We start from the raw sequence: 13,854 nt of genomic DNA on the forward strand, positions 1-13,854 counted from the left end.
TTAGGAATTTGAATAATCATCTAGCTTTTGTTTCACACTTTGAGCCCAAACATATAGAAGAAGCCGAAAATGATGTAAATTGGATAAATGCAATGCAAGAAGAACTAAATCAATTTACTAGAAACAAGGTTTGGAATCTAGTGGAGAGACCTTCTGAATATCCAATTATAGGTACTAAATGGATATATAAAAATAAGCTAGATGAAAATGGAATTGTTATAAGGAATAAGGCTAGACTAGTGGCAAAGGGTTATAATCAAGAAGAAGGCATAGATTTTGATGAAACCTTTGCTCCCGTAGCTAGACTTGAGGCTATTAGACTATTATTAGCATATGCATGCTCTAAGGATTTCAAACTATTTCAAATGGATGTAAAAAGTGCATTTTTAAATGGGTATATTAATGAGGAAGTGTATGTAGAACAACCTCCTGGTTTTGAAAATCATCAATACCCTAATCATGTGTATAAACTGAACAAAGCACTTTATGGATTAAAACAAGTACCTAGAGCATGGTATGAGAGACTTAGTAAATTCCTATTAGAACATGAATTCTCTAGGGAAAATGTAGACACAACATTATTTCTGAAAAAGCAAAATAAGGAGATGCTATTAGTACAGATTTATGTTGATGATATCATTTTTGGTGCTACTAACAATCGCCTCTGCGAAGAGTTTGCTGATTTGATGCAGAGTGAGTTTGAGATGAGCATGATGGGAGAGCTGAACTACTTCCTCGGGCTTCAAATCAAACAATCTGAAGGAGGCATCTTCATCAATCAAGCAAAATATGTCAAGGAGATGCTCAAGAAGTTTGATATGGAAGGAAACAAATCAATCAGCACCCCCATGAGCTCATCATGCAAATTAGATCAAGATGAATCAGGTAAATCTGTAGATCAAAAACTTTATAGAGGTATGATAGGATCTTTACTATATCTTACTGCAAGTAGACCTAATATTATGTTTAGTGTTTGCATGTGTGCTAGATATCAGGCTAATCCTAAAGAATCACACCTAGCTGCAGTTAAGAGAATTTTAAATACTTAATAGGAACTAAGAACATAGGGCTATGGTACTCTAAAGAATCTAGCCTAAACTTAATAGGGTACACAGATTCAGACTTCGCTGGATGTAAGCTTGATAGAAAAAGTACCAGCGGGTCGTGTCAGTTTCTAGGAGAAAACCTAATCTCATGGTTTAGCAAGAAACAAAATTCGGTTGCATTATCCACTGCAGAAGCTGAATATGTGGCAGCCGGGAGTTGTTGTGCTCAAATCTTGTGGATTAAACAACAATTAGAAGATTATGGCATTAAACAAGATAAAATTCCCATTAATTGTGATAATACAAGTGCCATAAATCTAACTAAAAATCCAATTCAACATTCAAGAACTAAACACATTGAGATAAGACATCACTTCATAAGAGATCATGTATTGAATGGTGATGTGTCACTCCAATTTGTTTGCACTGATAATCAATTAGCAGATATTTTTACAAAACCCCTAAGGGAAGAGAGGTTTAGCGTGCTTAGGAGGGGATTAGGAGTGATTGATCCATCCTAGTGGGAGTTTCCACTAGATTAATTGATTTTGATGATTAGAATACGGTTAAAATAGAGTTTACATTCAATGATCATCAAATCAGATCCCAATTAGGTGATTTTCCCTCATTTGGCACGGTTATAGCATGACTTTTAGGTGCGTGCCAAGGTTAGAGACGACTCGAGTAATCGAGTCGACTCGCGACTCAGGGGAGTCGACTCGCAGTCGGGATCCGACTTTTTAACCCTAGGTTTGTTGTTTCGCAAACACTTCTCTTTCAAGCCGCCACTGTTCAAAAAGCCCTAGAGCCGACTCCTAGGTCTTCCCCGATCGTCTCCAACCTCTGTTCGGTCGATTTTTCACCGGTTCTTAGGGTTTTCGTCCATTCCTAGGTCGTCTCCGGTCCGTCCCGAGTCTCCTCCGTCGACCCTTCTCCGTTCTTTAGGTGTTTCTTCCCATTTAGGTCAAGATGCCTCGTAAGACCGTGGTTAGGAAGAGGTCCCGTCCCGAGGCCGGTCCCGAGCGGCGCTCCAAGGCGCGGCACGATCCCGCGAGGCAACCACCTCCGGCTCGTTCCCTGCCTAGGGCGGTTCCCGCGAGGCCATTGGCCGGGAAGGTCGTCTCCACCGGGAGGTATGTCGATTTCGACTTCCTCTCCCGGGAAGGATTCACCATAGGTGATAGGCTTAGAGCCCAGGGCTTAGAGTTCTTCCTTACATTGGACCTCCCCACATATCCAGGGCTCGTTAGAGAGTTTTACGGTACCGTCCATCGGGGAGATGGGGGTATCGAGGGCACAGTAGCCGGTGTCCCTGTGTTTGTCACGGAGGATCTTATTGGCCACATCCTCCACCTTCCACTAGTAGGGGTGGCTCCCGCACACCCTGAGGATAGAGTTGAGGCCCTTACGGTCGTCTTAGGGCATCCACCTCAGTCCTCCCTAGACGAGGTATCTGCTAGCTCACTTCCTGTTGAAGTGAGAATCCTTTTGAGTATTCTGTCCAGGTCTGTCTTCCCTAAGACAGGAAGATTTGATTTTGTAAATGAGAGGGACCTAGCTATTATGTCTTACATTCTTCAGGACACCCCGGTCAACTTTCCCAAACTCATATATAGGTATATGTGTGAGCCCCTAGATAGACCTAGGCTCACCCTCCCATATGGCATGATTTTTACTCTTCTCTTTAGGGAGTACGAAATTCCCATTCCTGAGAGGGAACCCTCTCGTGCATTGCGATGGACAGATCGCTTGTGTACGGGGACCATGCACAGGATGGGGTTTCGGAAGAGAGAGGGGGTATGGGTTAGGAAGTCTACCCTCACCGCTCAGACCACCAGACCTTCACCCAGTCCTGAGCCCGATTCAGACTACCCAGACCTTCCAGACCTTCCATCCACTCCTCCTGCTCCTACCACCTCCGCCGGACCTTCCTCCTCGGCACCACCCTCTATGGCGGTCCGGATTGATCCTGAGCAGCTCCGGGAGCTGCGACAGGAGATAGTCAGAGAGGTGAGGGATGAGCTGCTTCGGGAGCTCCGAGGTGCGGTGCCTGCTCCCACTCCTGCACCCGTCTCTTCTCAGTTGGTCCCTTCCTTGACAGCCGTGACTGACATGACGGCTCATGTACGGGAAGAGATCTACAATGTCCGGAGTTTGGTCCAGGCCCAGTTCCACAGCATGAGTGAGGTCACGAGCTCCACTCGACAGATGCGAGAGGAGATAGGTCGTGACATGCACACCACCACCGAGGGGGCCGAGCGCTTGGCGAATGTACTCATCGACAAGCTGGACGCACTTCAGACATCGATGACTGGGCTTCAGGCGTCGGTGACAGAGCTCTCCACTACACATAGCAGAGCCACTACGTCTATCATCACACAGCTTGGCCATGTCACAGATGCAGTCACCCTCCTCATGGAGCAGAGCCGATTGAGAGGAGGAGCACCATCCTCGAGAGGAGGAGCCACATCCTCGAGAGGAGGAGCCACATCCTCCAGAGGGGGAGATGCATCATCGAGAGGGGGAGATACATCCTCGAGAGGAGGAGCCACATCCTCGAGAGGAGGAGCCACATCCTCCAGAGGGGGAGATGCATCATCGAGAGGGGGAGATACATCCTCGAGGGGGGATCTTCATCCTCGAGGAGACCATAGATGTCTTTTTGCTTTGTTTTGTATTGCTTTGCTTTACGTATTGTATGCTCAAATGTATTCACATTCATATCAATACAATGAGTAGACATCTTATCTTCATTTCTGTGCCATTTGATGATTGGTTGTGCAATTGATTGTGTGTGATTACCTCCTTTTTGGTATGATGACAAAAAGGGGGAGAAATATGTATACAATATGTAAAAGGGGAGAAATATGGATGAAATATGTAAAAAAAATCAATGAAAATCAATAAAAAGACACACAAATTTGTTCTAAGTGGATTCGGTACCTCGAGGCTCATTATCTCTCTTTTGGGGCTCCTAATGGAGTAATCTCCAGAATCTATTCAAGGGATATTCGGAGATTAGCTGAATCCTACTCAAGAACAAATTGACAGATTTTTCCTCTAAAAACAAAAAATTCAGTTCAAAAACTTCATAGCATTAAAAGGAAATTCAGAGAATCAAAACATAGTTGAATGCATATGTTGAGGGGGAGAATCTGAATTTTAATCAAGCTAAATCATTAATGACATATAAGCCAAACAATTGATTGCATAATATGAAGGCTTATATAATTCCAAATAAAAGGGGGAGCTTTAACTCCGAAATTTGCTGTTTCACTCCTTTCAAACTTGGATAAATTAAATTATCAGACATTTGAATTCATTTATGGATTTTATTTCATTATTTATTGAGCAAGTCATTTTACATATACTCAAAGTTTTGTCATCATCAAAAAGGGGGAGATTGTGGAGTGATTGATTAAAACCCCATTTGATTTTGATGAGCTCAAAGCATTTGAGTATATCTTGTGATTACTAACGAATTCAATTGAGTGTTTCAGTGAAAATCCTGTCCAAGTGTCTCTAGATTTGGTTCATAGTATTTTGGATAAGGTAAGAAGTCTGCTGAACCAAAGTCTGAGACTCGAGTCGACTCCCGAGTATCACGAGTCGACTCCAAGCGTATCAAGTTCACTGGCACGAGCTCGAGTCGACTCCAGATCAGTACGAGTCGACTCCGACTGAGAACAGACAGAAGGACAGAAAGCTTCAACTCAGAAACTGTCAACGAGTCGACTCCCGAAGTGCGCGAGTCGACTCCAATGTTCAACGAGTCGACTCCAGGGTAGTAAGAGTCGACTCCAAGAGGTACACAAAGAAAAGTCAGAGAGCAGTTTTCGAGTCTGAGATTCGAGTCGACTCCAGTGGAACGCGAGTCGACTCTGATGGTTGGCAAGTCGACTCCAGAGAAAGCAAGAGTCGACTCTCAGCGGTACACAAAGAAAAGGTCAGAGAGCATTTTATGGACTCTGAGATTCGAGTCGACTCCCGCAATACGCGAGTCGACTCCGAGACTGTGCGACCATCGACAGACAGAAAACCATGTTACTGCCTCTGAGATTCGAGTCGACTCCCAGATAGCTCGAGTCGACTCCAAGACAAGCTTCACGTCAAAAGGCAGAAGACCAACTTTCGGAAACTGAGAGCCGAGTCGACTCCAAGGAAGTTCGAGTCGACTCCAAGACTGGATGAGCCAAAAGACAGAGAATCGGGAGTTCGGGCTCTGAGATTCGAGTCGACTCCAAGGACAGTCGAGTCGACTCGAGTGGACAAAATTCAAAATTGGATCCACGGACTTCAGTGGATGAGCCGACTCCAAAATTGCCAGGTCAGCTCCAGAAGTTGGCGAGTCGACTCCGGGTCAAGACGAGTCGACTCCCAGTTGTGACGGCAACTTTAATTCAAATTTGGAACAGTTGCCGCGTCGACTCCGGAAAAGCTTGAGTCGACTCCCGCTACAGCCGAGTCGACTCCTGATCGCGCGAGTCGACTCCAACCCACCAACGGTCATATTGTCAGGCTGCGCAGAGTGTGCAGAACGGGCAGAAAAAGCAGTGTAACGGCTAGTTTCCGTGGGGGTTGGCTTAAATAGCTACAGAAGACTGTAGCAAGGCAGAGAACAACCATTCCACTCCAAGCATTCAAGCTTTCAAGCTCTGCAACGTGCTCTTCAACGAAAAAGGGGAAGATCAGCATTTACTGCAACCAACTACATCTTTCCAGCAATTAAAGGCTCCTCCTCCTGCATTCAAGTCGACTACACATTCTAGAGGAGACCGGAGTTCAAGAAGCCATTCCTCTACTTCAGCTTAAAAGCGTTTGAGGGCTTCTAAACTTCTCCTTTGATTATATTGTTTTACATCTGCTTTTGAGAAGCTTATTTTCCTTTCTTTCTATAACTTGGATTTACTTGATTCAATCGGGGGATTGAATCAAGGGGATTAAGGTTGGTTGGTGAGCCAAGTTAAAAACCAACATGTGTAAGGGTTTGATTGTGAGCCCGGGAAAACAATCGGGGTTGGTTCTAGTCGGTGAGCCTGGGAAAACCGACCGAGTTCGTTGTGAGCTCGTAAAACAACAAGTTTGGTTGTGAGCTTGCAAAACAACCGGCTGTAATCCAAGGGGGTTATAGTGAATTTCCAAGAGAGACTTGGGGAGTGGACGTAGGAGCAAGGGGTAGCTCCGAACCACTATAAAACTCTGTGTTTGCATTGGATTGTCTCTTCTCTTCTTCCTCTCACATCACTCATAGCACTTAGCATTAATTAAATAACTTGCAATAGTTTTTAATTAATCATCCATAACGTTTTAATTATCCAAATTAATTTAAAACCCAATTCACCCCCCCCCCTCTTGGGTTGTCTATCTGGGCAACAAGTGGTATCAGAGCCAAAAACTCTTCCACTCAAGAGTTAAAAGATCAAAATGACAATCCCATTTGGATCTTCTCACATTGAGGGTCAGTCCACCCAAAGACCCCCTTTCTTCAATGGATCTGACTACTCATACTGGAAGGCTAGGATGAGAATATTCATCCAAGCCCAAGACTATGAGATGTGGTCCATTGTAGTAAATGGGCCATACATCCCATCCATTTACGTAGATGGTGTTAAGGTACCTAAACTAGAAATGGACTGGGATGAACATGACATGAGGAAGGCACAATTAAACTCTAAAGCAATGAATGTCTTCTATTGTGCCTTAGACCGTAATGAATTCAATAGGATTTCAACTTGTAATTCAGCAAAAGAAATTTGGGACAGACTTGAAGTGACCCATGAGGGCACGAATCAAGTCAAGGAATCCAAAATAAACATCTTGGTTCATAAATATGAACTATTTAAAATGGATTCAAATGAAACAATCACATCCATGTTCACTAGGTTTACTGATATTGTCAATGGTCTAAAAAGCCTTGGCAAGAACTATACTAACAGTGAGCTTGTCAGGAAAATCCTTCGGTGTCTACCGAGGTCGTGGGAAGCTAAAGTGACAGCAATCCAAGGAGCCAAGGACTTGAACAAGCTACCACTTGAGGAGCTTCTTGGATCCCTCATGACGCACGAGCTCACCATGAAACAACACAACGAGGAAGAGTCCTCCCATAAGAAAAAGGTAATAGCCCTTAAATCTACATCTTCTAACAAGGACTTGTCTTGCAGCAGCAGCTGTGAAGAAGAAGAAGATGAGGAAGATGGTGGTGAGGCTCTTCTTGTGCGCAAGTTCAAGAAATTCATCAACCACAAGAAGTCCTATCATCAAAGGAGAGGCTCCTCAAATTCCTACCGCAAAGACAAAGGTAAGGAAAGGGAAAATGAGGGGATTGGTTGTTACGAGTGCAAGAAGCCGGGTCACATAAGAGCGGAGTGCCCCTTACTGAAGAAGGGGAGTAAGTACAAGAAGAAAAAGGCACTTGTCACTACCCTATCGGACTCCGACTCATCATCCTCCTCATCAGATGAAGAACAAGAAGAGAAGGCCAATTTCTGCTTCATGGCCAACGAAAACGAGGTAACTTCCGACACGCATCCTGATTTTTCTTTTGATGAACTTTATGATGCATTTAATGAATTAATGGTAGAATATAAGGCTATAAATCTTAAGAATAAAGAACTGAAAATAACTAATCAATCATACCTACATAAATACGATAAATTAGTTAAGGATAAGGATTTAATCACCAAAGAAAATATAGAACTTAAAACAAGCAACCAACTTTTAACTCAAAAGACCAACACCTTAACTAAAGAAAATGAAAAACTAACTAAGGAATTTTCAGAACTTAAAAAATATAAACAAACCTTAGATAAGGATCTTACTAAAGAACTTAATGATCTAAAAGCCGAAAATTAGACACTAACTAAAGAACTTAACAAATACAAACCCTTAGTTGAAAGATTTACCTATAGTTCTGAAAAATTAAACATGATACTAAATAGTCAACGTGCAGTGTTTAATAAAGCCGGTTTAGGATATAAACCAAGGAATAAGCAAAAACTTCTTAGTAACTTCTTTGTTAAAGCTGGGGAAACAAAAACTAAGAAAATAACCTGCTTTTGTTGTGGTACAGTAGGCCATAAAGCAAATGTATGTAATTTTAGAAAAAGTAAAACTAAAAGAAAAATTAAAAGGGTATGGGTTCCAAAAGGAACCAACTTGACTAACCATGAAGGACCCAAGAAAACTTGGGTACCTAAGATGACATGATTTGCTTGTGTAGGAGTGTCTTGCAGCCAAGGTCAACAAAAATTGCTGGTATTTGGATAGTGGCTGCTCAAGGCACATGACGGGTGATAAAGACCAATTTTTCACCCTTGAAGCTAAGAAGGGAGGTGCTGTGACGTTTGGAGACAACAACCAAGTTCACATCATTGGTATTGGAAAAGTTCAAATCACCCCTTCTACTTTTATAGATAATGTTAGATATGTTGATGGTCTTAAGCATAACTTGTTAAGCATCAGTCAATTATGTGATAAAGGATATGATGTTATGTTTAAACCATCACTATGTATTATAACAAATCCTAATGATAATAGCTTAGTTTTTAAAGGGATTAGACGTGGAAATGTATATGTTGTAGACCTAGAAGATCTTGCAAAACATAACCAATGTCTAGTTGTAAATGAAACTAAAGATAATGATGCTAGTTGGTTATGGCACCGTAAGTTAGGTCATGCAAGCATGGACACAATAACTAAATTAGTTAAAAGAGACTCCGTGATAGGTTTGCCAAAATTAAAATTTGAAAAGAACAAAATATGTGAAGCATGTCAATTTGGCAAACAATCTAGGAACTCTTTTAAATCCATAAAATGTGTCTCTACCTCTAGGCCTCTAGAATTATTACACATGGACCTATTTGGTCCAACTAGAACAACAAGCCTAGGTGGAAATAAATATGGTCTAGTCATAGTAGATGATTACTCTAGGTACACATGGGTCATGTTTCTAGCACATAAGGACCAAGCATTTTCAATGTTTAAAAAGTTCCATAAGGAAGTAACAAATGCTAGAGAGTCTTCAGTCATAGCCATTAGAAGTGACCATGGTACCGAATTCGAAAATCAATTATTTGATGAATTTTGTAGTAAAAAGGGGATAACCCATAATTTTTCTGCACCTAGGACACCACAACAAAATGGAGTTGTGGAAAGGAAGAATAGAACTCTAGAGGAAATGGCTAGAACGATGTTATGTGAAAGTAACCTCCCTAAGTACTTTTGGGGAGAAGCCATTAATACTTCTTGCCATATATTAAATAGAGTTTTATTAAGACCCATTATAAAGAAAACACCTTATGAACTGTGGAAAAACAGAAAACCAAAAGTTAACTATTTTCATGTTTTTGGATGTAGGTGTTTTGTACATAATAATGGGAAAGATAATCCAGGGAAATTTGATCCTAAATCTGATGAAGGAATATTCCTAGGTTATTCTACAACTAGTAAAGCCTATAGAATCTTTAATAAAAGAACCCTAGTTATAGAAGAATCTATACATGTTGTTTTTGATGACTCTAGTGACATCTCATCTAGTAAGAAGGTTAATTTTGATGATGATATTGAAATACTTGAAGAAAAGATAGATGAGATGGGATTACAAGATGATAATCAAAAGTTGATTGAAGGAGAATCGTCAAACCAAGAGCCTATAGTGGATCATGGGCTAGCTAAAGCTTGGAGGTATGCTCACGGGCATCCTAAGGAACTAATTCTAGATGATCCATCACAACCGGTTAGGACTAGAGCATCCCTTAGGAATTTGAATAATCATCTAGCTTTTGTTTCACACTTTGAGCCCAAACATATAGAAGAAGCCGAAAATGATGTAAATTGGATAAATGCAATGCAAGAAGAACTAAATCAATTTACTAGAAACAAGGTTTGGAATCTAGTGGAGAGACCTTCTGAATATCCAATTATAGGTACTAAATGGATATATAAAAATAAGCTAGATGAAAATGGAATTGTTATAAGGAATAAGGCTAGACTAGTGGCAAAGGGTTATAATCAAGAAGAAGGCATAGATTTTGATGAAACCTTTGCTCCCGTAGCTAGACTTGAGGCTATTAGACTATTATTAGCATATGCATGCTCTAAGGATTTCAAACTATTTCAAATGGATGTAAAAAGTGCATTTTTAAATGGGTATATTAATGAGGAAGTGTATGTAGAACAACCTCCTGGTTTTGAAAATCATCAATACCCTAATCATGTGTATAAACTGAACAAAGCACTTTATGGATTAAAACAAGCACCTAGAGCATGGTATGAGAGACTTAGTAAATTCCTATTAGAACATGAATTCTCTAGGGGAAATGTAGACACAACATTATTTCTGAAAAAGCAAAATAAGGAGATGCTATTAGTACAAATTTATGTTGATGATATCATTTTCGGTGCTACTAACAATCGCCTCTGCGAAGAGTTTGCTGATTTGATGCAGAGTGAGTTTGAGATGAGCATGATGGGAGAGCTGAACTACTTCCTCGGGCTTCAAATCAAACAATCTGAAGGAGGCATCTTCATCAATCAAGCAAAATATGTCAAGGAGATGCTCAAGAAGTTTGATATGGAAGGAAACAAATCAATCAGCACCCCCATGAGCTCATCATGCAAATTAGATCAAGATAAATCAGGTAAATCTGTAGATCAAAAACTTTATAGAGGTATGATAGGATCTTTACTATATCTTACTGCAAGTAGACCTGATATTATGTTTAGTGTTTGCATGTGTGCTAGATATCAGGCTAATCCTAAAGAATCACACCTAGCTGCAGTTAAGAGAATTTTTAAATACTTAATAGGAACTAAGAACATAGGGCTATGGTACTCTAAAGAATCTAGCCTAAACTTAATAGGGTACACAGATTCAGACTTCGCTGGATGTAAGCTTGATAGAAAAAGTACCAGCGGGTCGTGTCAGTTTCTAGGAGAAAACCAAATCTCATGGTTTAGCAAGAAACAAAACTCGGTTGCATTATCCACTGCAGAAGCTGAATATGTGGCAGCCGGGAGTTGTTGTGCTCAAATCTTGTGGATTAAACAACAATTAGAAGATTATGGCATTAAACAAGATAAAATTCCCATTAATTGTGATAATACAAGTGCCATAAATCTAACTAAAAATCCAATTCAACATTCAAGAACTAAACACATTGAGATAAGACATCACTTCATAAGAGATCATGTATTGAATGGTGATGTGTCACTCCAATTTGTTTGCACTGATAATCAATTAGCAGATATTTTTACAAAACCCCTAAGTGAAGAGAGGTTTAGCGTGCTTAGGAGGGGATTAGGAGTGATTGATCCATCCTAGTGGGAGTTTCCACTAGATTAATTGATTTTGATGATTAGAATACGGTTAAAATAGAGTTTACATTCAATGATCATCAAATCAGATCCCAATTAGGTGATTTTCCCTCATTTGGCACGGTTATAGCATGACTTTTAGGTGCGTGCCAAGGTTAGAGACGACTCGAGATCGAGTCGACTCGCGACTCAGGGGAGTCGACTCGCAGTCGGGATCCGACTTTTTAACCCTAGGTTTGTTGTTTCGCAAACACTTCTCTTTCAAGCCGCCACTGTTCAAAAAGCCCTAGAGCCGACTCCTAGGTCTTCCCCGATCGTCTCCAACCTCTGTTCGGTCGATTTTTCACCGGTTCTTAGGGTTTTCGTCCATTCCTAGGTCGTCTCCGGTCCGTCCCGAGTCTCCTCCGTCGACCCTTCTCCGTTCTTTAGGTGTTTCTTCCCATTTAGGTCAAGATGCCTCGTAAGACCGTGGTTAGGAAGAGGTCCCGTCCCGAGGCCGGTCCCGAGCGGCGCTCCAAGGCGCGGCACGATCCCGCGAGGCAACCACCTCCGGCTCGTTCCCTGCCTAGGGCGGTTCCCGCGAGGCCATTGGCCGGGAAGGTCGTCTCCACCGGGAGGTATGTCGATTTCGACTTCCTCTCCCGGGAAGGATTCACCATAGGTGATAGGCTTAGAGCCCAGGGCTTAGAGTTCTTCCTTACATTGGACCTCCCCACATATCCAGGGCTCGTTAGAGAGTTTTACGGTACCGTCCATCGGGGAGATGGGGGTATCGAGGGCACAGTAGCCGGTGTCCCTGTGTTTGTCACGGAGGATCTTATTGGCCACATCCTCCACCTTCCACTAGTAGGGGTGGCTCCCGCACACCCTGAGGATAGAGTTGAGGCCCTTACGGTCGTCTTAGGGCATCCACCTCAGTCCCCCCTAGACGAGGTATCTGCTAGCTCACTTCCTGTTGAAGTGAGAATCCTTTTGAGTATTCTGTCCAGGTCTGTCTTCCCTAAGACAGGAAGATTTGATTTTGTAAATGAGAGGGACCTAGCTATTATGTCTTACATTCTTCAGGACACCCCGGTCAACTTTCCCAAACTCATATATAGGTATATGTGTGAGCCCCTAGATAGACCTAGGCTCACCCTCCCATATGGCATGATTTTTACTCTTCTCTTTAGGGAGTACGAAATTCCCATTCCTGAGAGGGAACCCTCTCGTGCATTGCGATGGACAGATCGCTTGTGTACGGGGACCATGCACAGGATGGGGTTTCGGAAGAGAGAGGGGGTATGGGTTAGGAAGTCTACCCTCACCGCTCAGACCACCAGACCTTCACCCAGTCCTGAGCCCGATTCAGACTACCCAGACCTTCCAGACCTTCCATCCACTCCTCCTGCTCCTACCACCTCCGCCGGACCTTCCTCCTCGGCACCACCCTCTATGGCGGTCCGGATTGATCCTGAGCAGCTCCGGGAGCTGCGACAGGAGATAGTCAGAGAGGTGAGGGATGAGCTGCTTCGGGAGCTCCGAGGTGCGGTGCCTGCTCCCACTCCTGCACCCGTCTCTTCTCAGTTGGTCCCTTCCTTGACAGCCGTGACTGACATGACGGCTCATGTACGGGAAGAGATCTACAATGTCCGGAGTTTGGTCCAGGCCCAGTTCCACAGCATGAGTGAGGTCACGAGCTCCACTCGACAGATGCGAGAGGAGATAGGTCGTGACATGCACACCACCACCGAGGGGGCCGAGCGCTTGGCGAATGTACTCATCGACAAGCTGGACGCACTTCAGACATCGATGACTGGGCTTCAGGCGTCGGTGACAGAGCTCTCCACTACACATAGCAGAGCCACTACGTCTATCATCACACAGCTTGGCCATGTCACAGATGCAGTCACCCTCCTCATGGAGCAGAGCCGATTGAGAGGAGGAGCACCATCCTCGAGAGGAGGAGCCACATCCTCGAGAGGAGGAGCCACATCCTCCAGAGGGGGAGATGCATCATCGAGAGGGGGAGATACATCCTCGAGAGGAGGAGCCACATCCTCGAGAGGAGGAGCCACATCCTCCAGAGGGGGAGATGCATCATCGAGAGGGGGAGATACATCCTCGAGGGGGGATCTTCATCCTCGAGGAGACCATAGATGTCTTTTTGCTTTGTTTTGTATTGCTTTGCTTTACGTATTGTATGCTCAAATGTATTCACATTCATATCAATACAATGAGTAGACATCTTATCTTCATTTCTGTGCCATTTGATGATTGGTTGTGCAATTGATTGTGTGTGATTACCTCCTTTTTGGTATGATGACAAAAAGGGGGAGAAATATGTATACAATATGTAAAAGGGGAGAAATATGGATGAAATATGTAAAAGAAATCAATGAAAATCAATAAAAAGACACACAAATTTGTTCTAAGTGGATTCGGTACCTCGAGGCTCATTATCTCTCTTTTGGGGCTCCTAATGGAGTAATCTCCAGAATCTATTCAAGGGATA

This window comes from Phoenix dactylifera, chromosome 10 (genome assembly GCF_009389715.1).
Source record: "Phoenix dactylifera cultivar Barhee BC4 chromosome 10, palm_55x_up_171113_PBpolish2nd_filt_p, whole genome shotgun sequence".
In the NCBI taxonomy this organism is placed as follows: Eukaryota; Viridiplantae; Streptophyta; class Magnoliopsida; order Arecales; family Arecaceae; genus Phoenix; species Phoenix dactylifera.